Genomic DNA, 27,937 nt, shown 5'->3' with positions numbered 1-27,937 from the left:
TCTGCTTTTCAAGGGAACAAGATGAACTGCTTTGTATTTACAACCTTGTAGGAAGTAGTTCATAAAGTATTTAACATTCTGATTTGGGGGCACCTTCCTTTGAAGACTATAATTTTAATTAATAAATGCTTTTTAATAAAATGATCACTTTTTTCTAAACAAAACTGATTCAAAAAGGCTGTTATTTTCTTAGAATTAATTTTAAACATTTGAAGTGGATGATTTTGGCTGTAGGGATAATATTGGCATAAAACTGGCAAAGAGGTCAAGTGAGTGTGCACTCATGCAATTTATATGTTATGTGATGCTCACAAAATTCAAAAATCTTTATTAAACAACTATAAGGGATCATACACCTCCATTGCAGCAGTTGACGGTACTGATTTCTAAATGGGAACTTCTCCAGATTGGGATAACTTCCCTTGAATAGTTTAATTACTAATCGTGTACTCACAGTCTATCTACTAATTACTTGAATTGCTCCCAAATTGTATCATCAGTCATTATTTTTAACTTTAATATGATTGAAGATTTACCTGTGGGGATCTATTAAGAGAAAAGAGAAATTGAATCACATAGCTCAATGATTCTTAAGTCATTAGTCAGCATGCGCAGTGAATCAGTTACTGATGTGTTCAGCCAGAAATAGTAGAACATAGAAGTTTATTGGAATCACCAAAAAGAAGTCAAGGGACACGCTGTTCAGTAGTCATACTGTGAGGCTCAATGATGTAATTGGGGACCCATTATCTTTCACATCTCTATTCTACTAACATTAATGTGCTAACTTCTATTCCATGTTTAATGCTTCATGGTCTCCAGATGGCTCTTACTGCTCTAAATCATACGTTGGTGTTACAAATAGAAAGAGGATGGAAAGGGGAGGCAAATAAATATCGAACCCAGATTGGAGGGAAAGACTTTCTAGACTTTCTAGATATTCTCATCTTATATAACATTGGCCAGAACTGTGTCACATGATTGCCCCAGCTAAGGGAGTCTGAGAAAGACAGTATTTTGGGCTCAGAATATTGCTGCACTGTGCAAATTTGGGGTTCTGTTATTAAGAAAGAGTGAGAAATTGATATTGGATGAGCATTCCAACAATATGAAATAAAATAGGCATCTTTTCTGAATCATGGTAAATTTGGATTATAGAAAATACATCTCATTAAAAAAAGTTATTGATTTACACACAGCAGAGTATAATAATAGCTAATATTAACTGACAGCTTACTATTTCAAAAAAAAGATGTCAGTACTTTATAAGTGTTAAATAATTAAAAACATACTTTGTGCAGTGGGAATTATTGTCACAAGCATACAAATGACAACCTGGGATGTAAATAATTTACTAATATTATTCAGCTACTAAGTAGTGAATCAGAGGATTAAAACTAGGTGTTAGGGGCCGGCCCCATGGTGTAGTAGTTAAGTTGGGCGCATTCCGCTTTGGCAGCCCAGGTTTGCGGATTCTGATCCCAGGCATGGACCTACACCATTCCTCAGCCCTGCTGTGGTGGTGTCCCGCATACAAAGTGGAGGAAGATTGGCATAGATGTTAGCAAAAAAACCCAAAAAACAAAAAAACTAGGTATTAAATTCCCTAGCCTTAACGTCCTCATTTGTACAATGGAGAAAATAACAGTACACATTCATAGTGAGAAAAGTTGAGGTAAGTGGAGCCATTTTAAAAAACCCAGAGTAGCAATTTCAGAGGAACTTGAACCTTTGGACTGTTTGAACCATACCTTTGGACTGGGACAAACCAAAATTGTCTTCCAAACAATTGTTTGTAAAGCCAACAGGAGAGCAGACGTCCTGACCACAAAGATTGAGGACTATGGATTCTCTTTCTGAAGGCAGAATCGATAACCAGCCCTGTATAACTGAAGAATAACCTAGCTTAATAACACCTATAGAAAATTGTTTTCCTCTTCTTCTATTCATGTTATTACCCCTTCCCTTTCCCCATAAAAATCCTCTCTTAAACCCTGTAATTGGGACATTACTTGGGTTTCTACCTGAATTTGTGCTTCCTGAATTGCAAATCTTTAATCCCAAAATAAATGCTTTGCCTCTTAGACTGGTTTCTGTTTTTGTAGTTTGACAATAGTGATGCGGAAAGGATCAAATAAGATCATAGATGAAAATACCTTAAAATAGTAAGTTCTCAGTAAACTTCAGCTGTTATTACTATCCAGCTGCTTTGCCAGATTTTTTTAATATTTTGAAAAAAAATCATGTGCCTAGATTAGCTTTTTCATATATATTCAGTTCTACACGTGACCATTTAAAAGTATTCCTGCTTTCCATAAATATATTTAAAACCAGATTTATTAAAACTTTAAGATAGTTCAGATAAATACACAAAACAGGATGACTACAGAAACTGATTTTCCTATGGATAATTTAAAAATAAAATATTTGCTTTTTTAAAAATCTTGCTAAAGTACTGAAAGGCACAAAGCTATCCATTTTATAGCACTTTAATGAAAACATAAAAACTGTCTTGTTTAATCTTCACAGTAACTAACAAAATAAACAGACCCATTGTTGCCATTTCCATTTTTTAGAAATGATAAAATTAAAACTCTGCATGATTAAGTAATTGCCTAATTCAAAAGCTTTAGAAACTGGCAGAGGAGGGACCAGAACCCAGTCTGCTGTACTAAATTCTAAATTCAGTGTTTGAAATGTAATTTGCAGTGAAAACTGGAATGACAACATCTTGCTTTCTCATTACTCCTGATTCAGATATTGGATAAGAAAATGAGCATTCATTCAAAGGTATAAAAATGAGAATGTTTTCTTTTTTTGGCTGAATAATTTTTTAATATCCTAACTGTTCATGTGAATACAGAATACTTTTTGTACAAAAGAATACTTACGTGACTTTTAGCTTTTATGTGTTGCAAACAGAGGAACTTAAACACAATTCAGTAAAAGGTTAGTAAAAGAATTCAAACTCTTAGTTTAAATATTGCTTCTCCAATTGGTTTGCTGAGTGGCCTCAGGGAAATGGCCTAAAACGTTGTATCTGTTTCCTCATTTGTAAAATAAGGAAGTAAAATGTTGGTTTTTCTCCCTCACATGGGTGTTATATGAACCAATTAGTGAAGTGTAGTTAACAGGTAATGGCACGTTCTGATTAGTTAGTTACTTCTACAGAACAGAAAATTGACTGATCAAGTTTACTAACATTTGCTAAAAAGTAGTATTGACTGAAAAAAATACAGGTTTATTGTAAGATATTTTAGTAAATTTAAAACTCATTTACCAAAAGAAAGAAATACTGAATTAGGATGGTCCTTAAGAAAGAATTACCCCTGTGTTTCTCTGAGTTACAGAAAGATTATGACCAAAAAGTTTGTTAGAATTTCTCCATTACAAACACATGTAAGAAATCATGGAACATAGATTCTTGGCACTAAAATGGACCTTTCATTTTCTGAAATCCTACTATCTTCTTATATTTGAATCCTCTCTTTAGTTTATCTGACAAGTCCGTCCTTTCTTTGAATATTTCCAGTGAGCCCATTACATTTACATATACATATTCAAATTTTTATGAAGTAAAACATGCATCAGCAAAGTGCACAAAATAAAAATGTATAGTTCTTCAGCTATAACCTAATGAATCATCGGAAAGTGAATAAAGACATCAACCTGAGTAAAAGAAAAGACATTTTTAGCATCACTAAGTCACTCTCAGGCCCCTTTCCCGTCCATGTCATGCGTATCTTTCCCAAAGTAGGGTGGCCAGATAAAGTACAAAATGCAATGCTTGGTACATATGTATACTAATTTCCATTGTTTATCTAAAATTAAGATTTAACTGGGTATCCTGAATTTTTTTCTTCTAAATCTGACAGCTCTTTTAAAGGTAACTTCTTCTCTTTAAGTCTAACAACACAGATTAGTTTGACCTTAAAAAAAAACTTTATGTAAAATGAAATCAGTATATTATGAATACTTTTCCTGTGATATATTTTATTCTACTTTATGTTGGTGAGCTTTATCCATTGCTCACTTTTATTGCTATAGAGTATTCTATTTGTCTGAATATACTACAGTGCAGTCTTTATTATTATATTGATAGACATTTGCATAGTATCAAGCTTGGGCAGTTATACTTGATGCTAAAATTAATGTTCTTGTACTTATCTCTTGCTTCTCACATGGATACAGTTTTTGGAAACTATAATTCTTTAATATCATCTAATTGCCAAAGTTAAAATTTCCCAAATTGTCTCAGAAATGGCCTTTGCAGTTAGTTCGTTCAAGTCAGGTTCCAAAAAAGATTCAACATTGCATTTTGTGGATATTTCCCTAATGTGTCTTTTTTTCTCATTTTTTTTTATTGTGGTACACTACACATAAAATTTACCATCTTAATTTTTAAGAGTACAATTCAGTGACATTAAATACATTTGTAATGTTGTGCTCTCTTCACCACTCTCACATGGATATGTTTTTATTGACTATATTTAGAAGTGAAATTGCTGGGTCATAGAAAATACAGATATTCAATTTCAGTAGAAATTTCTGTGCCAACTTATATTCCTACCAGCAGAGTATGAGAGGTCTTATTCCTTCACATCCAGGCCAACACTTCTTATTGTCAGTCTTCTTAATTTTAACCATTGTGGTGGGAATGCAGTGGTATTGCTTCATGGCTTCAATTTGCATTTCTCTAATTTCTAATGAAGTTGAAGACATATTCATATTGTTTTAGGCTATATTTATACCTCTTTTGTTCAGTGCCTTTTCAAATTTCTTCCCTGCATTTTCTATTAGTATGTCTGTCTTTGATAGAAGTTATTTATATTTTCTGGAAAAAGGCACTTATATATATATATAATAAAAATCTTGCCCACTCTTTGGCTTACCTTTATTTGTTGCTCATTTTTTTCATGAACAGAATTATTTCATTATAATGTAGTTTAATTTATTAATATTTTTCTTTATTGTTAGGTCTTTTTGTTATGTGTTGAAATATCTTTTCATGTAAAATTGAAATTTAACTAAACAATTTCCATTAAAAGCTTTCTTCGATATTTTTAAGGAAGGCAGTAAATACATAAATCAATTTGGAATAAATTAACATCTTTTTAAGCCTTTTAGTCAATGACATGGTAATACTTCATTTATTTAGGTCATGTGGTAGGCAGAATAATGACCTTGCAAATATATCCATACCCTAATTCTTATAATAAGAAAATGTGTTAGCTTCCATGGCAAAAAGGACTTTGCAGATATAATTACGTTAAGGATCTTGAGATGGGAAGATTAACCTAGATTACGAAAATGATCCCAGTGTACTCAAAAAGGCCCTTATAAGAGGGAGGCAGGAAGCTCAGAGTCAGAGAGAAGATGCCATATTGCTGTCTTTGAAGATAGAGAATGGAGCCACAAGTCAAGGAATGGAGGCAGCTTCTAGAAGCTAGAAAAAGCAAGGAAATGGATTCTCTCCTACAAGAAATACAGTCATGCCAACATCTTGAATTTATGACTTCTGATTTCTAGAATTGTAAGATAATAAATCTGTGTTTTTTAAGACATAAAGTTTAGGGTAATTTGTAAAAGCAGCAATAGGACACTGATACTGATATTAGTACCTGGAAGTAGGGTGCTACTGTGTCATATACCTAAAAATGTGGGAGTAGCTTTGGAATCAGGAAATGGACAAAAGATGGAAGAATTTTGAGGAGCGTGATAGAAAAGTCTAGCTTGCTTTGAACAAACTGTTAGTAGAAATATGGTTATTAAAGAATCTGGTAGTGAGTATGCAGAAGGAAATGAGGAACATGGTAGAGAAAGTCCCCAAACAGGATGGCAGGAGAGTAAATGTTAGAGAGATGCAATGAGAGAGAGTTAAAGTGCCATTGCTGGTTTTAAAGATGCAGGAAGGTGCCATGAGTCAAGGAATACTACTGGCCTCTAGAATTTGGAAAAGGTAAGGGAATGGATTCCTCCCTTGAGCCTCCAGAAGGAAAGTAGCCCTGTAGACACCTGGATTTTAGCCCAGTGGAGCCCATTTTGGACTTCTGATCTTCAGAACTTGTAATTTGTTACTCCAGCAATAAAAAAATTAATATAGGTATTTTAAAATTTTTATGAATAATTTTTTGTAGTTTTCTATATAGAGGTCTTAAAAATTTTCCAATGTATTTTTAATGTTATTGTAAGGATTTTTTTTAGTTTTTTTGTTGTTGTTGAAAGTGTATATAGAATGAATTTCTCTACATTGACATTTTTCCAGTAACTTTGCTAAACTGCATAATAATTCTAATAATTTATGTGGGGATTTAAAAAAAAATTTTACAAATCTATTAATGACAATGTTATTTCTTCCTTTCCAATGCTAGTATTTTGTTTTTCTCTTCTCTTACTGTGGTAACTAGGACCTTGAGTACAATGTTGAAAAGTGGTGGTCATTGTCTTGATCCTGATTTTAAAGGAAAACAAGATTTTGCCAAAAAGTATAATCCTCGATGTAGATTTTTCATAAATTGTCCTTTATCAGCATAAGCAATTTCTTTATTGACAAATATGGTTATTTGCATAGAAAATCCTAAGGAATCTACATAAAAAAATGTGAGAGCTAATATTTGAAATTAACCAGTTTAAAGGAAAGATGCTCAACATACAAAAGTCAATGGTATACACACCTAACTCCCAGATCTTGGTTTCAAATACCAGCCCTCAATAAAAAAATAAAATAAATTCAGAGCTCTTAAAAGAAATGGCTGATTGTAAGACTGGGGCAGGAAATATACAAGATGGGCCTGGAGTATCTTATAGTGCCAAAAAGCAAGGAAGTGCTCCAAAACAAAACAAAAACAATAACAAAAATGATGGGAGTATGTGAGAGGAACACAGGAACCAAATGAAAAACCTGGAACAGTTTGAACAAAAAAATAAATAAATAAGTAAAATAGTATTGGATTATAAACCTAAATACAAAATAAACATGAATGAGTCCGTGCTGCTGTAAATAAATAATTAAATAAGTAAATTTTGGGGAGAAGAGACAGATTTCCCATGCAGAAGAATTCCAAACAATGTATGTAGCTATTTCACTCTCGAGGAGGTAAAGCATAACTTTTTACTCCTTAAATGTGGGCTGCAAATTGTGACTTCCTTCCAAAGAGTATAGCATGGAAAGGAGAGAAAAAGAGGAACTTTATGGTGGAAAAACTAGACAAACCCTACTTTAGTAGGAGATCAAGGTGATATCTGTCAAAGATAAAGAAAGCCAGACACTAAAGTGGTAAGAACAGATTTTAATTACTAATATTCTATTGTAATGGAGAAGAGGGTCCAACATTAGCTGAACTCAACTTTGATTTGTGCAGAGGTGACTGGACATTTTAAAGAGGGAATGAGGAAGTAGGGAGGGCGGCGATCAGGGGTTCAGTAGAATCGAGGAAATAAAAAAATACAAAGCATTAGTCAGTACAAAGGCTGCTTAGGCTGGCTGTGTCTGTTGGCTGGAAATTATCAAAGCTAGGATTCTATCCTCGCATAGAAACTGGAAGACAAAGGTCCTTTCCTTCCTGATGATAATTTAAAGGAATGGCTGTCAAGTCCTTGAGAAAGATAATCCTGAGTTGTAGGAGATACACGTATATCTCAAAGGAACAAAAGAGAGATTCACAATTGCAAGCCCTTCATAGTAAATGCTCTAAGAAAGGGTAATCCTGGAGACTATTGTCAGATGTTGGCTAGAACAAATAGTAAATTCCTTTGGCAGCCTTGAGCTTTCTCAGGCAGGCACTTTATGGGGGACTAGGGTTGTACTCAGGATGTGGCCTTAACCTGTTAGAAACTGTTAGTGCTTGTTTAAGTCTTTTAATGTGGAGGGAGGGGAGTGGTTGAAATCATTTGTGTTGAGAGTGTGTAGTATTTATAAGCCAAGGTTGAGGTCTAGTCCAGAAAAGGGCTCAGAGGAGCCTGGCTAGAGTTTGGTCAACGAGAGAATCTTTGTCATATTAACAGTGATAAGTCACATTGATAGTAATGTATGCTTGATATAATATGATAAAAGTGACGCTTTACCACAGTGGACTTCCTCTCCAAAATCCATAATCATGAGAAAGACATCAAATAAATCCCCATAGAGGGGTATTCTACAAAATGCCTGACCAGTAATACCCCTTAAAACTGTTAAGGGTATAAAAACCAAGGAAAATCAGATGAAAGAGGGTGATGTCAGCATCATGGTGGCATAAGATGTCCTTCAATTTGCCTCCTCTTCAACAAAAATTCAGCAAACATCATGAACACAAATGCCTCTGTAGGAGTTGCGGGATCCAGCACCATACACCAACAGACCCAGAAAGAGTCTTACCCACTTGTGCATCAAGTAATAGACAGATCTCAGTACTGCTACAGATCATGCAGTGGCCTGTGAACTGGTTCCAGCCCTCTCAACCCCAGTCTGGGAGCACCTGGAGAACACTGACTTGGGAAGTTACTCATGGACAAGAGAGCCTTTGTGGGAGTCCAGGTTTCTAGAGAAGTCCCAGCAGTCTGTTGGAGAAAAAAAAAATTACAAGTTTCGATGTACTGTTGTGCATAAAAGGAGCAGCTTGACTTTGCCTACATCACCCCTCCTCCAAGATGGCACAGCTTAGGGCTAAGCAAGTCCTTTTTGGCCTTGATTTCCACTGTGAGGGAAAAGAATAGTGGGTGAGTAAGTGCCGAGCTTCCCTATCTGTCCAGATTGGTGCCAAAGAGACTCATTTTTTTCTTGTACTATCCAGAGTGCTAAATTGGAAGCACTAGGACTAGCATGAGGGAGGAGATCAGGACAGAAGGAGAAAAAATTCTCAAAGAGAATTAAAGGGACATGGTCCCTGCTGACTGCATTGTGGATTTCATCAGGAAGCCTGCCCATGAATTGCTGGAAAAAACCATGAAAAGAGCCACAGATCCCCTCAACTGGCCTATGGGCACCACCAGTGCCCCATATGCCTCTCGCACATACACTCCAACTCTGTGGCCAACATCCAGTGCACGCTCCCGAGGGCAGCAGCAAGAGCAAGCTTTGGCAGATAACTAGGAAACCCAAGGAGAAGGCAGACCAGGATGTGTGGGCCAGGGAGAAAACACAAACTTAAGCTGTACTGCCACCTTCAGGAAAACAAAACAGAGGCCACAAGCAGCTGGCCTGGTGCACTGGAAGATTGAAAGAAGACATATAAGCTTAAGAATTCTTCCACAAAAGGGAGCAAGAAGCATGGAGCAGATGTGTTAATACAATGTCTGAGAAAGCCTCAGAATCTCTAGCAGAATTGACTGAAGATATTTCTCCCCTAAAGACAGTTAGTAAAGATTGGAGGAGGTAACTGCTACTTTAAATGTGAACTTAGCAATGCAAAATTCCAAGAAACTTGAAAAATCAGGCAAACATGACATCACCAAAGGATCATAATAATCTTCCAGAAACAGAACTCAAAGTCATGGACCTACAATTTGCCTGAACTCAAAATAGCTGTTTTAAGGAAACTCAATGAACTACAAGAAAACACAGAAAGACAATTCAACACAATCATGAAAAAATACATGAACAAAATAAGAAAATTAACAAAGAAATTGATACCATAAAAAAGAATCGAATAGAAATTCTGGAAATGAAGAATTCAATGAAGGAAATAAAATAATGCAAGCGAGAACAGCAACAACAGAATAGATCAAACAGAAGAAAGAATATGTGAGTTAGAACATAGGAACTTGGAAACCACTCAGTTAGAGGAGAACAAAGAAAAATGAATGAAAAAGAGAGGGAAGCCTATGTGATCCATAGGACTCCATCAAAAGAACCAATGTATGAATTATTGAGGTTGCAGAAGGAGAAGAGAGGGAGAAGGGTAAAGAAAGCTTATTTAAAGAAATAATGGTTGAGAACTTCTCAAACCTGTGGAGAGATTTGGACATCCAAGTTCATGAAGATAATAGGTCATGAAGCTAATAGGCTCATTATTTCCATACAAAATGATCTTCTCCAAGATGCATTATAATAAACTGTCAAAAGCAAAGACAAAGAGAGAATCCTAAAAGCAGCAAGAGAAAAGAAGATTGTAACCTACAAAGGAATCTTCATCAGGATAACAGCAGATTTCTCAGCAAACCCTTACAGGCCAAGAGAGAGTAGATGATATATTCAAAGTAATGAAAGAAAAAAACTTCCAACCAAGAATACTCTATTGGGCAAAGTTACCCTTCAGCAACAAAGGTGAAATAGAGACTTTCCCAGACAAACAAATGCTAAGAGAATTCATTACCATTAGACCTGTCTTACAAGAAATGCTGAAAGGAATTCTTTAAGCTGAAATAAAAGGATGCTAATTAGTAACATGAAAACATATGAAAATATACAGAGGTAAAGGTAAATATATAGTTAAATTCAGAATAATACAATAATATGGGGTTGTTTTAACAACTTAACTATAGTATAAAAGTTAAAGTACAAGAGTATTAAAAATAACTATAGGTAGCATAATTTTTAATGAATGCACAATATGGAAAGAGGAACATTGTGACATTAAAAACATAAAATGAAGGGAATAAAAAGGTAGAGTTTCTGTATGCAAAGTTAAGTTGTTATCAGTGTAAAATAGACTGTTATGTCTATATGATGTTTTATGTAAACCTCATGGTACCCACAAAGCAAAAACCTACAATAGAGTTACAAATAATAAAGAGAAGTGAATCAGAGCATACCACTATGAAAAACACTGATTTGCAAAGGACAGCAACAAAAGAAGAAAGGGAACTACAAAATAGTTATTAAGCAATTAATAATAAGACATTAGTAGTCCTTAACTATCAATAATTACTCAGGATAAATGGATAGAATTTTCCAATCAAAAGGCATAGATTGGCTGGATAGATTAAAAATAAACAAGACCCAACCATATTCTACCTAGAGGAGACTCATTCAGCTTTAAGGGCACATATACGGTCAAATGATGGGATGAAAAAAGATATTCCATGCTCGTGGAGACTAAAAAAGAGCAGGAGTATCTATACTTTTTTGAGACAAAATAGACTTTAGGCCAAAAATGGTACAAGAGAAAAAAAAGGTCATTATATAATGGTAAAGGGCTCAATTCATCAAGAGTATATAATAATCTTAAATGTATATGACTCAACATTGGAGCACCTAAATATATTAAGCAAATACTAACAGATCTGAAGGGAGAAATAGACAACCAAAGGTAATTGTAGGGGAATTCAATACCCATTTTCAACAATAGATCATCCAGACAGAAAATCAACAAAGATGTTAGACTTGCATCATACTTTAGACCAAATGGATCTAACAGACATATATAGAACACTGCATCCAAGAACAGCAGAATTCACATTCTTCTCAAGCATACACAGAACATTTTCTGGGATGGATTACAAAACAAAATAGGCCACAAAATAGGTCTTAACAAGTTTAAGAAGATTGAAATCATAAGAAGTATCTTTTCCAACCACAATGGTATGAAAATAGAAATCAATAACAAGAGGAAAGCAAAAAAACTTACAACTTTGTGGAAATTAAGCAACACACTCCTGAACAACCAATGGGTCAAAGAAGAAATCAAAGTGGAAATCAAAAAATATCTTGAAACAAATAAAAATAGAAACACAGCATACTAAAACCTATGGGATACAACAAAAGCAGTTGTAAAGGGACATTTATAGAATTAAATGCCTACATAAGAAAGGAGAAGGCTCTCAAATAAACAACATAACTATACACTTCAAGGAACTAGAAAAAGAGGAAGAAAGTCAGCCCAAAGTTAGCAGAGGGAAGGAAATAACAAAGATTAGAACAGAAATAAATGAAATAGAGACAAGAAAAACAACAGAAAAGATCAATAAAACTAAGAGCTTGTTTTTTGAAAAGATGAACAATTTTGATAATCCTTTAACTAGGCTAAGAAAAACTGAGAAGACTCAAATAAATAAAATCGGAAATGAAAGAGGAGACATTACAGCTGACACCATAGAAATACATAAGATCATAAGAGACTACTCTGAACATTTATATAACAACAAAATAGATACCATAGAAGAATAGATAAATTCCTAGAGAAATAAAACTTACCAAGAATGATTCATAAACAATATGAACAGACCAATAATGAATAAGGAGAGTGAATCCGTAATCAAAAACTTCCCCTAAAAGAAAAGCTCAGAACCAGATGGTTTCATTGGTGAATTCTACCAGATATTTAAAGAAGAATTAATGCCAACTTTTCTCAAACTCTTCCAAAAAATTGAAGGGAAGGAAATACTCTCAAATTTGTTTTATGAGGCCAGCATCACCCTGATACCAATGCCAGTTAAGGACACTACATGAAAAGAAAACTAGAGCCAAATATCCCTTATTAATATAGATGCACAAAATCTCAACAAAGAGTGGCATACCACATGAAACAGCACATTAAAAGGATCATACACCATAATCAAATGGGATTTATCCCTGGGAAGCAAGCATGGTTCAACACACACAATCAATAACTGTGATAAATCACCTTAATAGAATGAAAGGTAAAATCATAGACTATCTCAATAAATGCAGAAAAAGCATTTGACAAAATACAACGTCTTTTCATGATAAAACCTCTCAACAAATTAGACATAGAAAGAAGATACCTCAACATAATACAGGCCATATATGACAAACCCACAGCCAGCATCATACTCACTGGGGAAAGGTTAAAAGCTTTTCCTCTAAGATCAGGAACCAGACAAGCATGCCCACTCTCACCACTCCTCTTCAACACAGTACTGGAAGTCCTAGCCAGAGCAACCAGGCAAGACAGAAGCAAAGGCATTCAAATGGGAAAGGAAGGAGAAAAATTATCTCTGCTTGCAGATGACATGATCTTAAAGATTTAAGATAAAGATCTTAAAGAAAATCCTAAAGATTCCACCAAAAAAACTGTTAGAACTAATCAACAAATTCAGTCAAGTTGCAGGACACAAAATCAACATACAGAAATCAGTTGTTTTTATACAATAACAACAAAACATCTGAAAAAGAAAGAAAGTTTTACTACTTCTTTTTTAGTTTTTATATGTTTTATTTATTTTATCATTTTTGTACCAGCTATGGTTTCCAGAAAAAAAATGTTGAGTAGAAATTGCAGGAGTGGAATTATTGGAATTGCTGCTGATCTTAGAAGAAAAGTGTACAATGTTAGCAGTGGATTTTTCGTAGATGCCCTCAACCTTTGGAAGACTACTGCCTTGCACTGGGGCAAGGCCCTCATTCTTCAGTTCTCCTTCTATGCCCCCAACCTTCTGCACACTGTCCCCATGAGTGAGATAAGCCCTGTGGGAAGGTATCATTGGGCTATTAACAGACAAGCTTCGTGTCTGTGGTGCGCAGGGCTCAGATCTTCCACAGTGCACTATCATAATGCTAACATTAAAAGTTCATTCAAAGTTTGGCAGGTTTCTTCTTGTAACTATATGTGGCATATTCCTTTAATTCCCACCTCTCTGCCAGGGATGAATGCAGCTGAGAGAATCTTCTATGCTGAGAAAGGCTTGTCGCTTTCTGAAATTTAGTTAATTTAAGGTTCTTTACTTTTTTAACTTTCTTATGTGTTGAAAAAAATAACTGATGTTTTAGCTTCTCTAGCTTGTTATCATTGTTAGGATGGAAGCATCTGTCTCTAGTGACTTTCTATGTCCTCATCACAAAAAGGCTGACAATCTGTTTGTAAATCTATAATGAATCTTGCAAAGCTTATTATCAGGAGAAAAGAGCAGTTCAAAGAAAAATATGTACTGTTTTTCTAGATCTAAGACACCATATCATATATTATAAGACATTTCATGTAGTTAATAAAAGTTTTCAGCTTTTGAAGTAAAAAAAATGAGAATAATTAAAATAGTACCACATTAAAGGTATATTTAATTATAAAGCTATACCTATATTTTATAGATAAAATAATTTATAATCATTATCGTAGGGAAGCAATGTGTTTTCAAATTGTTATTGGTAAACTTCTTTTGCAAATTGTAAATGAACTTATGCTGTGCATATAAGGGTCTTTACTCATAATAAATGTTTTGCGGACACTACAATTATGATTGTTAATCCAGGAAAAAGAAATGCCGTCATTTGATTAATTTGTTCAGAACTCTCATAGAAATCACAGGGAGCTGAAGGGAATGTTTTGCAGCTGTGGGGGTTTACCAGCCTACGTCCACCCATGCTCCTCAGCCAGAGAGCACTGGGATGAACAACAAAGTCTCTTATCGCCATTTGTTTGTTTGTACAAAATGTCTAATAATATTAATAATAGTGATGTGAAAATATACAGAATAGCACCAAAGAATTCATGCTTAGACTTAAGAATTCAAATAATGATTTCAGATGATTATTTAGGCAATCCAATTGAAATGAGGGTAGAAACTCCAAATACTTTTTCCCCTCAATTTAAATATCTAATCCTTTGAAGGCAATAATTTTTTATTAGACATTCTAAAAATACCTCAAATGGAACTCCTTCTGTGGAGATGGTTTTGTAAAGTAGTGCACTTAAGTGGCTGATCACATAAGGAGCTACAATCTTGGATTTACTGAAAGACAAGAAATTTGTTAGCTGCTTCCTGCCAGAAATCTGTGGCATCATTAGAAGAGTGGTGAAGTGAATAAAGCAAGATAGCATAAGTAGAATGCTTATTTGAAATATCACACTCTGTTGCTTAAAAAAATCCTGCATATTCTCTCATGCTTTCTCTCTCGGTAGTTGCTCGGTGTACACACCCTCATGTCTGGAACTCAGTACATGTTTCACAAACATTTGTTGAGATAATTAATTAATTAGTTAATTCACATTTTCACTTAAGTGATGATTATTCATTTTTAGGTTAAATTATACTGATATTTTCCCCCAAATTATGCAGGCATATGTTATATTTCTGAGGGGCAGAGAGGTGAGTTTAGGTAAATCTGGAACTATTAGGTTTTCTTAAAGAGGAAATGAAGCTTTCTCAATTTTAATTTCTCGAGTAACTCTAACATGCATTTTATTTAATGATGGCTTTTATTATTTACTATCATTAATTTTTCTTTAAAATATTTCTTAATTTTGGCTAATAAAATAAGATAATCTTGATTTATGATAATACATGAAAGGGAATAATTAAAACAAAAGAAAACAACAATAAAATTTTAAAAATAGATTCGTATAGATTTAAATATTGCTAAACTTTTTTTTCCAGGAAGAAATTCTGTCTAAACAATGTTACTATATTATTAACCAGGTATTGTTATCTTTTTGTTTTAACAAATTTGAAAGAAAGAAAGACAAATGGTGAGCCATTAAATTATCTGTTATGGGCTCTTGAAATCATCATGAAGAATTAAAATCTCGATGCTAAGAGGAAAAAAAATTATTTCACCTATTTTCCAGGTATTAAGAGAAAGCTATTTTATCCCCAGAGACTAGTGCAGTGCCTTTCATAAAGTCAACTTTCATTCACATTAATTATATTGGTTAGTTTTACATATATTTATTAATTATGTTAGTTAACTATATTGCTATTATCTAATAGGGCTATGTTCTCTGTAGACATTATTTCAGCATGAGGAAAAGAACAAAAGAATTGATTTGTGACTTATGAGAATATTTGGAATTGGTTTTGTAATAACTGCTGGTACCTACTCTTATTAGACCTTTTTCCTTTCTTGTGCCATAAAAGAGTTTGTTATGCAATACTGCATTATCAACTAGGTTTATCCAAACAGAAGTTTTGTTGAGAGCCTTCTATGTGCCAGGAATTCTTTACAGTTTTGATCAGGACAGACTAGATTCTTTCAGGTAGTGATAAATATTACAAAGAAGACAAAACAAATAGAGACGTTTCCTTGGTGAAGGTAGCCAAGAATGAATCATTTGAAAAGGTACTAATTGATATGTACATGTATATATAAGAAACCATCCATTTGATGGTCAGAAGGAAGAATCAATAAATGGGTTAAATTAGTCAGGTTCAAAGAATAGAAAAAAGTCCAGTTTCTGTTGTAATGTAGTGAGTAAGATGTAGGCTGGTAGGAGATAAAATTAGTGAAATTATGTACAAAATAACACAAAAATAACAGTGTGCATAAATTCTAATTGCAATGGGAGCATATTAAATTCTAAACTAGGACTGATCAAGGTGTGGCTTAACATTTAAATAGATAGCTCTAGGTGCTATCTTGAGTATGGAGAACGGAAAGTGGAGGACAAGTTAGGAGGTGGTTGTCATTCGGGTGAGAGTTGACAGCGACTTAGACAAAACTGTAGCAGTGAAGTTGGAAAGTAGATTTTTTGAATACATTTTGGAGCCAGAGTCTATAGGACTTGATCATAGTTTGTTAAAGTTTGAGGAAAGGAGAATACCCAAAGAACACTCACTGAAAACTCCGTGAGGTAAGTGCTATATCACATCAGAATTTGGACAAAGAATACTAAATGGTTTTAGTTTGAGCAACTGGATGGATGATGGTTCCATTTACTTAGGTCTGGGGGTCTGGGGAATTAAGAAGTTGAATTATTACTTTCATATTGTATTAATCAATAGGCAACATAATTGTCATCACAAGCTTGCTGGGAATCTAGGATGATTCAGTGTCTCTAATGTAATGTACCTTGAATATACTATGAAGACATTGTCATCTACATGTTCAAGAAAGCTGATTAATCTGGACAATTTCCAGAGCACATCTTGCCCAGGATGCATTTCAAAGATAAGTTAATAGACAACTTGATATCTCAGTGGGGAAAACCTGCTTGCGCAGTATACTTAGTGTTTTTACGAGCTTAAAATAATAACTGTTATTCATTATAAATTAAAGCATTTGGGCACTGAGGCCCTTTAAATCTGACTGTAATTTAAATGCTTCTCTTTAAAAAAATTACCTATATTCGTTTTTTTCCTTAAAATGAAGATCAGAGAACACTAAATTAACAAAATTATAGGAAAAATATAGTTTTTAAAAAATTCTCTTCATCACCTAAGGAGCCTCTTCATTATTGGAATTTTGTTTGTTACTCAGAACAAAATGACTTATTTGTTTTATGCTATTATTTTAAATTAAAAAGTAAGGTTGAAGAATACAAACAGCTAATTTAAAAAAATATCAGGTGTATAACGTGTTGTTTTCCTGTGTAATATATCACTATCACTTCTCAAATTATAGCTGCTAATTTTAATGAGTATTCTCTATTCATGATGTCAATCTCAGTTAAATTTAAATAATTAAGCCCTATGCCTAAAATAATTGTATTATTAATAGCATTAATGTTCAATGATATTTGTTCAATATTATTGGATATATATGGATTTCAAAAGACGTATTTATCTTCTTGATCATGAATTTATCACTTAATCATGAATTGTATGTGCATATGCAAACAGCTCTCATCACTTAGTTCCTAAGATATTGACCTCTTCCGGACACATATATATAGTTAAGAAACGCAGAATAAAACTAAAATAACTTGTCATGTCACTGATTAGTGAAATATAAAGCCACCAATAAAAATTAGCAAAATAGAAAATAATTGTACAGTCATGCATCACCTAATGACGGGGATACATTCTGAGAAATGCCTCATTAGGCAATTTCATTGTCGTGTAAACATAGAGTGTATTTGTGCACAAACCTAGATAGTATAGCCTACTACACACCTAGGCCATATGGTACTAATCTTATGGGACTACCATGGAATTGTTACCGATACATACCCAAGTTCTTTACCCGCCACACAAGAGAGGCCAAATAAAACTAGAACACCAGGCTCTTGGCAAGGAAAGAGTTTTTATTCCGGGTGACGTCAGCTGGGAGATGAGAGCTCTCAAATTTGCCCCATCTCCCCCAAAGATGGGAGGCAAGGGGTTTTAAAGGTTGCGAGGGAGAGCATGTGCTGGGGTTTTAGGTAAGGGAGGGGGATCATGTGGATGTGCTGGCTGGCACAATCCCACCAGTTTGCATTTGACGTTGAAGACTGAATTTCTTTCCCTTGACTATGTGTACTTTTCTGGGAACGTTTTCATTTTCAGCCTGCTTTTGGCTTTGTGAGGCTGAATCTTGATGTCTGGACCTTGACTTCCAGGGAAAGACAGCTCACTCGTATACTAAGGAGGGACAGAAAGACCTAATTAGTGTTAAACAACAGTTGATTATGCTGAATATGCACAGCTGCAGTTAGCAAAGCTTATCTCAAAGTCTTTGCTAACTTCTTGTGGCCCAGGGAAGATTTTTTAACCTCTTTGTTCTCGGTTTCAGTATATGTGTCCGTTGTTGACCAAAACGTCATTATGCAGTGCACAATTGTATTCTAGCAGCTTCTAGTGTGTTCTGGATTTGTGCATTTCATTATGACTAGGTTTCTGTATAGGGAATGTTGGCAATATATCCTCCAATGCAAAATTATATTCTGTATACACGAATTCAGAGGAGAGAAAAGAAATGAGAGTTATTAACCTATTGAATTATAAACCTGCAGAGAGAGACACTTGGAATTGAATTTTTATTATCAACTGGTTGGACAATAAAATTTTAGTTTACAATCCAGCCTCCTGGAATTCTCAGACCTCTGAAAGACTAATTAATTATAACTTTTTCCAAACATTCCAACTCTAGGGAGAAGAAAACCCGCAGTGGACTCAACAAGAAACACACACAGACACACTCACAAAATAATAGAGACCTGAAGACAATATTAATGCAATGTCTCTAGAGTGGTTCACAGGCAGGGAAAGGGAGACTGTCAAGAAAATGGATTGTAGTAAAATGGGAAAGATGTGAATCTAGTGAAAAGATGACTACTGAGGGGGAATGATGCCAATTCTTCTTCAAACTTAAGAGAAGATCTTGTGATTTTTCTTGAGAATTATCCACTGGAGAATTGAAAAAGGAAGCTCTTATTTATAATAGCTCTCATCCCCATTTCTCAAGAATTGCCCCATAGATCCATCTGGTGGGAACTCCCAATGCTTACAGAGAGAACACAAGGAAGTGTTGAGAAAAGTCCCAGAAGCATCCAACAGGTGCTGGTGCAGCCCAGCAAGGGCCGGATTGTCTGCACTTGAGAGGAGCTGGTTGCTCTGGACTTACATGCAGTCTCACTGAAAACTCTATGAGGTAAATACTGTATTATAACAATTTTTAGAGTAGGAGAGGTTAAACCATTTGATCAGGATTGCTGATTGTCTCAATGGTGGACATATTAGAATCCATCTCTGACTCACCCCAAAGTCTGAGCTCTTAACCACCACTTTATCCTGTCATGTTGTGATTGGTTTCCACTATCCACAAAAGACCAGCTTTTTCACAAAAGATGTATTTATGTAAAACCAGCAGGAGAGCACTGGGGGAAGAGAAGTAAGAACAGTGGAAACGAACTATGGTAAGAGTGGAGACAGCAACAATACTTGTAGTTTTGTAAAGGTGACAGAGATGAGGGCTGTGATTAGGAGGCTGGTGAGAGATAAAGAGAAGGCATTTTGAAAAGGAAGAGTAGAGTGAACCTATGAAGAATGGGAGTGGACAGTGTGCCAATTAGACTTCAGGATGTCTTAATGTTGGGTAACTGTTACTGCAGGGATACTTCCAGTTTCTGGTTCTGTGTGCAAGGAGCTTGAAAGTAGTCACTCCATCCTAAAACAAGTAAAAAGCTGAACAGACTGAAAAACCAACAACTCTTCTTGGATCCATAAGAGAGGACACAGGGCAAACTGCTGCCTCCAAGATTGGAGAGACAGGCGAATAAAAGGAGTCTCAACCTACCAGGACAGAGACTCATAAGCAGAAATCCCTGCAGGAACCAGCGCCAGCCTAGGAAAACTAGAACCGTAATGGACGAATTGCTGGAGGCTCAGTACAGACAACTCGGAGAGTTAAAACTCCAAAGGACCCAATTATGGGGAGGGGCACAGATTTGTGAGATTTACCTCCAGGGTCTTGACCAGGTTCTCACAGTAAGTATCAGAATAAGTCCTCTCATGCTTCCCACAGGGGAAAAGAAAAAGGGACTGTTTTGAAATATACCAGAGCACTCTGTTCTTCTTAGCAAGGCCTGACCTCAGGGGAAACTAGTTATCCAGAATCCAACCTGCTACGGTATTATAAGAGCCTAACTGACCTGGGGGAAGGGAAATACCCAACTTCAGTCAGCTCTGTCTTGCACATGAGAGAAGGGGAATATCCAACTCCAGCCCACTCTAGCCATCCCGTACCACCTAAAGGGGGAGAAAAAACTCAGAAGACTTGTGAAGTTCACAGTCCAGAAGTATATGGTCACTAAAAGACTGAGACGTCATCACAGGACTATAGGATGCTTCCCCTCCCCCGACACCTCACCTCCATATTATAAAAGGCCTATTTACAGCAGCTCCTTTATCTGGTACAGCATGTCCAGCCATCAAGGGAAGATTGTGAGGCGTATCAAAGGCAAAAAACACAATCTGAAGTGACAGATTGAATGTCAGAAGGAGACATGGCAGGGATGTTGCAATTATCAGAGTAGGAATTTAAAACAACAATTGATAGGGGAGTCGCATCATCAAGATGGCAATGTAGGTGCTTCCTGTCATCAGTTCACCTCACGAGAAGACCAGCTAGCAGCTCTCCATAGTCAAGATGCCATTGTGAAAATCTAAGGACCCGGGGGTGAGGCTCAAGCACACGCGCGGACCGTGGAGACCTAGAAGGACCACACTGGAAGGGTGAGAGGAGCGGGTTCACAGTGCCTGCACCCCCCCTCCCACAGGCCGGCACAGTGCTGCACCTGGAGGGCCCTCCTGGTCCTACATTTTCTTCAGTGGGAAAGAGAGAGACCAACGTGGGCATCCAGCCTCTCCAGCATTGTGGGACACTTCCTGGAAGACCCACCAGGGTCTCCTTTCATGAGAATCACTGAGGGAATCTGCAGGGCTGGACCACTGGGGATCAGATAGAGATGGAGGAGGGGGCAGGGCTTATAGCAAGCAGGACTCAGACCTTGGAGGGCTACATTCCTATAAGCAGTGGCTCCCTTGCAGAGATTCCAGCTAGCAGCTCTATCCATTTGCAGAGCTGAGCTGGTGGCCCTGCCTGGTGGACAGGAAAATCGGTTGGCAATTCTGCCTGGCTTGGGTCCCTAGCCAACGAGCAATACCTGCTGGGTAGCCCATTTTATGACCCTGCCCAACTTCTGAGCATACCCTTTAGTCCCACCCTCCCAGGAAGCCTGGCCACAGATGCCCAGCAGCCTCAGAGCACATCCTACAGCCCACTCAGGTAGGCAGGCAAATCAGCAACCCTGCCTAACTGCTAAACATAGCCTCTAGTACCACCCAATCAGAAAGCCTGGCCAGAAAACCCAGGTAGCCATGAAGCCCATGTTACAGTCCACTCAGGCAGGGAGTCAAGACAGCAGCCCTGTCCATCTGTTGAGCATGACCTCTGGCCCGACCTGATCAGGGAGCTTGAACAGTGACCCAAGCAGCTTCAGAGCTCAGCCTACAGTAATGCACAGCTGCAAAGCCTAGCCTATGGCCTTGCCCAGGCGGGAAACCCAGCCAGTGACCCTGCTGAATCACAAATAGCCTGCAGCCCCACCACCCAGGGATGCTGGACAGCTCCTTGACCCAATTGCTGGAAACGGCTGCCAGCCCCATCCAACTGTGAGACACAGCTGAACGCCACACCCAAACAGGGAGCCCAGCCAGTGGTCTTGCCCAGCAGCAGAGAAAAGACAGCAGCTTTCCCACTTGTGGAGCCCAGCCAGTGGCCCCATCAAATTTGGGGCACCGAATGCAGTCCCACCTCATAGCAGAGCCCAGCCGGAGGCCCCCATCTGACCACAAATTCCTGCCTGCAGCCCTGCCTAAATGCAGAGTCCAGCCAGCAGCACCATCTGGTTGGGGAGCACAGACTGAGGTCCCACCTGACCAGGGACAATTGACGAACCCAGGCTAATCACAGAGTCCAACTACTGGCACCACCCTGCCGGGGAACACAGCCTGCAGCCCTGCGTGAATAGAGATAATTGCAGATCTCAGCTAGCAGCCATACCTGACCAAGAGCATGGCTGGCAGCCCTACTTGAACATGAAATCTAGTCAACGGGGTCACCCAACCATGCAGCTGAGAGAGTGGCACCCCCATCCTCAGAGCACAGGCAGTGGCCTCACCTAACTAGAGAATCTGACAAGAATCCCCTCCTGCCTTGGATGCTACCAGCTGACCCATCTAGAAGCCCAAGCTAAGCTGAATGATGAAGATCTTTCCCTGCTGAAACAAACATGAAAGTCTGGAAGAGAACACTACATCTTCGAATGTGCAGATATCAATGCAAGGATACAAGGATCACAAAATCTGGTAAACATGACACCACCAAAGGAAAATAAACAAAGCTCCAATAAATGATCCTAAAGCAATGGAGATCTATGAACTGCCTGACAAATAATTCAAATAATCCTCTTAAAGAAATACGAGAATACATAACAGACTACAAAATAAAATTAGGAAAAAATGCATGAACAAAATGAAAAGTTCACAAAGAAATAGAAATCATCAAAAAAAAAAAAAAGGCAGAAATCCTAGAGCTGAATAATACAATGACTGAACTGAAAAATTCAGTAGAGAGCTTCAAAAGCAGATCAGATCAAGACAAGGCTGCCTAATCTCACCACTCCTATTCAACATAGTACTGAAAGTCCTAGACAGAGCAATTAGGCAAGAAAAGGGAATAAAAGACATCCAAAGTGGAAAAGAAGAATTAAAATTGGCTTTGCTTGCAGATGATTTAGGGTAGGAAATTCTAAAGACTTGACCAAAAAACTGTTAGAACAAATAAATAAATTCAGTAAAGTTGCATGCTACAAAATCAACATGCAAAAATCAGGTACATTTCTATACACTAGCAAGGAACTATTTGAAAATAAATAAAGAAAACAATCCCATTTACAATAGCATAAAAGACTAGAAATACTTAGGAATAAACTTAAAGGAGGTGACAGATTTGCACTGAAAATGATAAGACATTGATGAAAGAAATTGAAGAAGACATAAATGAATGGAAAGATATCCCATGTTCATGAATCAGAAGAATTAGTATTCTTTTAAAATTAAAAAATTTTTAAGGCGATACTATCCAAAGTGATCTATAGAATCAATGACATCTCAATTTAAATTCCAATAGTACTTTTTACAGAAATAAAAGAAACAATCCTAAAACTCATATGGAACCACAAAAGACCCAGCAAAACCAAAGCAATCCTGAAAAAGAACAAAGTGGTTGGCATCATATTTCCTGATTTAAACTACATTACATAGCAATAGTAATCAAAGCAGCATGATACTACCAGACACATGGACCAATAGAACAGAGTCTAGAAATAAACACATGCACACACAATCAACTAATGTTTGACAAGGGCACCATAAACACACAATGGGAAAAGGGTATTCTCTTCAATAAATTCTGTTGGGAAAACTGGATATCCACAGGCAAAAGAATAAAATTGGATCCCTATCTTACACCATATGCAAAAATTAACTCCAAAGAGCATAAAGACTTAAAAGTAAGACCTGATACCATAAAACTCCTGGAAGAAAAGAGAAGAGAAAAGCTCCTTGACATCTGTCTTCCCAATGATTTTTTTGATATGATACCAACACCACAAGCACCAAAAGTGAAAATAAACAAGTGTTGCTACATCAAACTTAAAAGCTTCTGTACAGCAAAGGAAACAATCAACAAAATGAAAAAGCAACCTATGGAATGGGAAAACATGTTTGCAAACCATCTATTTGCAAACTATCTGATAAAGGGTTAATATCCAAAATTTATAAGGAATTCGTACAACTCAGTAGTTTAAAAAAACAAATAATCTGATTAAAAAACGGGCAGAAGACATGAATAGGTATTTTTCCAAAGAAGACATAGAAATGGCCAACAGATACATGAAAAGATACTTACCATCACTAATCATCAGGGAAATGCAAATCAAAACCACAATGAGATATCACCTCACACTTGTTGGAATGGCTATTATCAAAAAGACAAGAGATAAAAATGTTGGTGACCATGTGGAGGGAAGGGAACTCTGTGCACTGTTGGTGGGAATGTAAATTGGTACAGCCACTATGAAAAAGAGTATGGAGATTCCTTGAAAAATTAAAAATAGAAATATAATTTAATCCAGCAATCCCACTTCTGGGTATGTATCCAAATGAAATGAATTCGCTATCTTGAAGCAACATCAGCATTCCCATGTTCATTGAAGCATCATTCATAACAGCTAAGATATGGAAACAATCAATGGATGAATGGGTCAAGAAAATGTGATATATATATACATATATACGGTACATGGTGTGTGTATGGGGGGTGTATATATATATAAATATAATGGAATATTATTCAGCCTTTAAAAAGAAGGAAATCCTATTATTTGTGACAACGTGGATGAATCTGTAGGGCATTATATAAGTGAAATAAGCTAGACAGAGAAAGACAAATACTATGTGGTACCACTTACATGTGGAATTTTTTAAAAAAATCATACTTATAGAGCATGGAAAGTGGTTGCCAGAGGCTGGGAGATGGGGAAATAGGAAGAGGCTGGTAAAAGAGCACAAGCTGTCAGTTAGAAGATGAATAAGGTCTGAGAATCTAATGTGTTAACATAGTGGTTAAAGTTGATAACACTGTATTATATAATTGAAAGTTGCTAAGAGAATAGAACTTAAACGTTCTGACCAAAAAAAAAAAAAATAAATATGTGAGGTGATGGATGTGCTAATTAACTCAATGAGGAGAATCCTTTCACAATTTATAGCAAACCATCACATTGTGTATTGCATTTTAAATATCTTATAAATTTGTTTGTCAATTATATCTCAATTAAGCTAGGGGAAAAAAGAAAATATGGTATATAGTACAATGAAATATTATACAGCCATTAAAAGAAGGAAATCCTGCCATTTACAATAAGGCTGAATGGACCCTGAGGGCATAATGCTAGGTGCCATAAGTCAAACAGAGAAAGACAAATACTGTATGAGCTCACTTTTACATGGAATCCAAACAGCTAAACTTATAGAAACAGAGAGTAGAATGGTGGTTCCTAGGGGCTGAAGGTGGGGAAAATGGGGAGATATTGGTCTAAGGGTGCAACTTCCAATTCTAAGATAAATAAATTCTAGGGATCTAATATAGAGCATGGTCACTATAGTTAACAATACGGCATTATATACTTGAGTTCTAAGGGAGTAGATCTTAAATATTCTCACCCAAAATAATAATAATAATAATACTTGTGTGAGGTGATGGAAGTGTGAGCTAACTTTATTGCGGTAATCATTTCACAACATATACATGTAGGAAGTCATCATGTTGTACATCTTAAACTTACACAATGTTATATATCAATTATATCTTAATAAAGCTTGGAAAAACTAAGTAAAAGGAAATAAAAAGGAAGAAGTAAAATTTCCCTCTTATTACATAAAATATACTTATTCTTCCACCACATACACAATATTGATTAAAATGACTACTAGAGTACATTATTTCCGCAAATATCAAATAATCAACAACAAAATAACCAAACCTTGCAGTGAATTACTGATCAATAACAAAAGAAATCAAAAGTACATTTGGAATTTAAAGCATGATGTTCTTATATTATAAAAAGTCATTAAAATGGCATAGGTCAAAAGGTACAAACTTCCAGTTATAAAATAAATAAGTTCTGAGAAATGTAATGTACACCTTGATGACTAAAATTAGCAATATTGTATCATATATTTGAAAGTTGTTAAGACAGTAGATCTTAAAAGTTCTCATCACAAGAATAAATCTGTAACTCTGTGAGGTGAATGATGTTAACTATAAACTTATTGTGGTAATCATTTCACAATATATATGTATATCTAATCATCATGTTGTATACCTAAAACTAATTCAATGTTATATGTCAATTATATCTCAATAAAACTGGAAAAAAGAAAAAGAAATAAAATGACATAGGTGTACGTTCATTGGTATGGAAATTAATTTATGCCATGGTAAGTGAAAATAGCATATTAGAAAATAATTGTGTGCTTCTCTTTCTTGATAAAACAGCACTCCCTATTCTAAGAAACGTAATTTTTTCACAAAATAATTATGAACATATTGTTGTTTCTCCACTTAGAGATAAGGAAACCAAGGTTACACAGCAAGTACTCGGCAGGAATAGGATTTGAACACAAACCAGTTTGTGCCCATCAGGAACCTGAACTATGTGCTTCACTGCTCCAACACTCCTGTGTGTGTGTGTGTGTGTGTTTGCAGTTTAGAAGGATAGACAGCAAACTGGGGTGATTTATATTTTGTAGACTTAACAATATTTTTTCCATTTTATCTGTACTATCTTTGTTGTACAGTATAATTGATTATATAGTAATATATATTTCATCCAGAAAGATTTATTCAAAATGCAATAAACTTGCTTTGTTTTTCTCTTAGAGAAATACATACATACATATATATATACACACAATATATTTTACTTATATGTCAAAAATGTAATGGGTATTGTGTCTGAGATTAGTCTATTATCTTGATCATAGCATAGGATACGAGTGTGGTACTGAAAATTTCTAATGTCAGACATTTCATGGGGTTTCAATATTCTTTTGATCCTCTAGTGAATACGTTGTGCCTTTGAAACTGGCAATGAATTTTGTATATTTGAGTTAGCTAAAGATTTTTTCTGTGTAGAATAAGTGTAGGATTATCTTAGTTAACTAGGAAACCATAAAACCAGTTATTAGGGGGTTTTCAGGTTATTATTTATTCCCATATGTTATTAAATTTGAATTTGAAGGTACCTTAGGATGTTTCAATACTGGATCTTTCTTTCTTAGGATGTGCAGTGCTACTCGCTACTTGCTTGCTTGCCTCTCCACACCAGAGTTCTGCTGCCAGAGCTCAAAATGTTCAAAACTGAAGACTAGAATTACTTATATTTAAAGTTTTTGAGAAAGAGAATGTTTCTCAGATAAATTCTGTTCACTTGTATTAATATAGTAATTTAGAACAAAATCCATTAGTGTTCACCATTTTTTCCTATTTCCTCAGCTATAAAATCCCTCCTTTTCTTTCTTATAATGAAAATGAAATGAGAAGTAGGGACCCACAGGAATTATAAGCATTTCCACACTTACTTGAATACTGGAGCATATAAAATCTCACTGTAAATTTCTTGAAGGAATTTTCTACACTTTCTGACAATTGCCTTTTGTCATTTAAGTACTTACTGTGAAAGAACAAAGAACAAATTCAATGTAGCATCTAATTCTGAGTTGATCTGATCAGTGTTACAGTAACAGTCCAGTTAAATAAGGGTTTATTAAGTCCTAACTCCAGCGTGTAAGCCCTCTGCTGAAGGAAACATGATCTGATGTTTCTATCACTAGTTGCATAGTTGAGAACACATATATAAAGACACTCATTTCTTAGTGTGTGCCTTTAGGTAGAATATTCTCGACCTGTCCCTGTGATGGCTTAGCTGTGCCTCATTAAGAATGTCAGTTGGTCCAGGAGCCACGTGCCACGTGGGATGCTCTGCCACTAACAGTTTGGAAAGTTTACACACATCTCTCAGTGTGATTAGTTTTGCCCCAATATAGGCACATTTTCCATCACCGGTTTAAATAAGACTCTTAAAATCTTAGTGATTAGTCCCTTAGACTTTCTGAGTGCTTGAAGAATGTGTGTGCGTGTGTGTGTGTGGGGGGGGGTGGGTGGTGATGGTGGTAGCGGAGGAGGTTAAATTCTTATGTTTATTTATTCAAGACATTGATCATTTTTTTTAAGGAAAGAAAAATCTCATTTTTTTTTCCTGTAACCTACACAGATTTGGAAATTTCAAAGAAATAATTCAGT

This window comes from Ceratotherium simum, chromosome 25, assembly GCF_057802395.1.
Source record: "Ceratotherium simum simum isolate JZ-2026a chromosome 25, ASM5780239v1, whole genome shotgun sequence".
In the NCBI taxonomy this organism is placed as follows: Eukaryota; Metazoa; Chordata; class Mammalia; order Perissodactyla; family Rhinocerotidae; genus Ceratotherium; species Ceratotherium simum.
The sequence above is the reverse complement of the archived record's forward strand: the minus strand, read 5'-3'. Positions refer to the sequence as shown.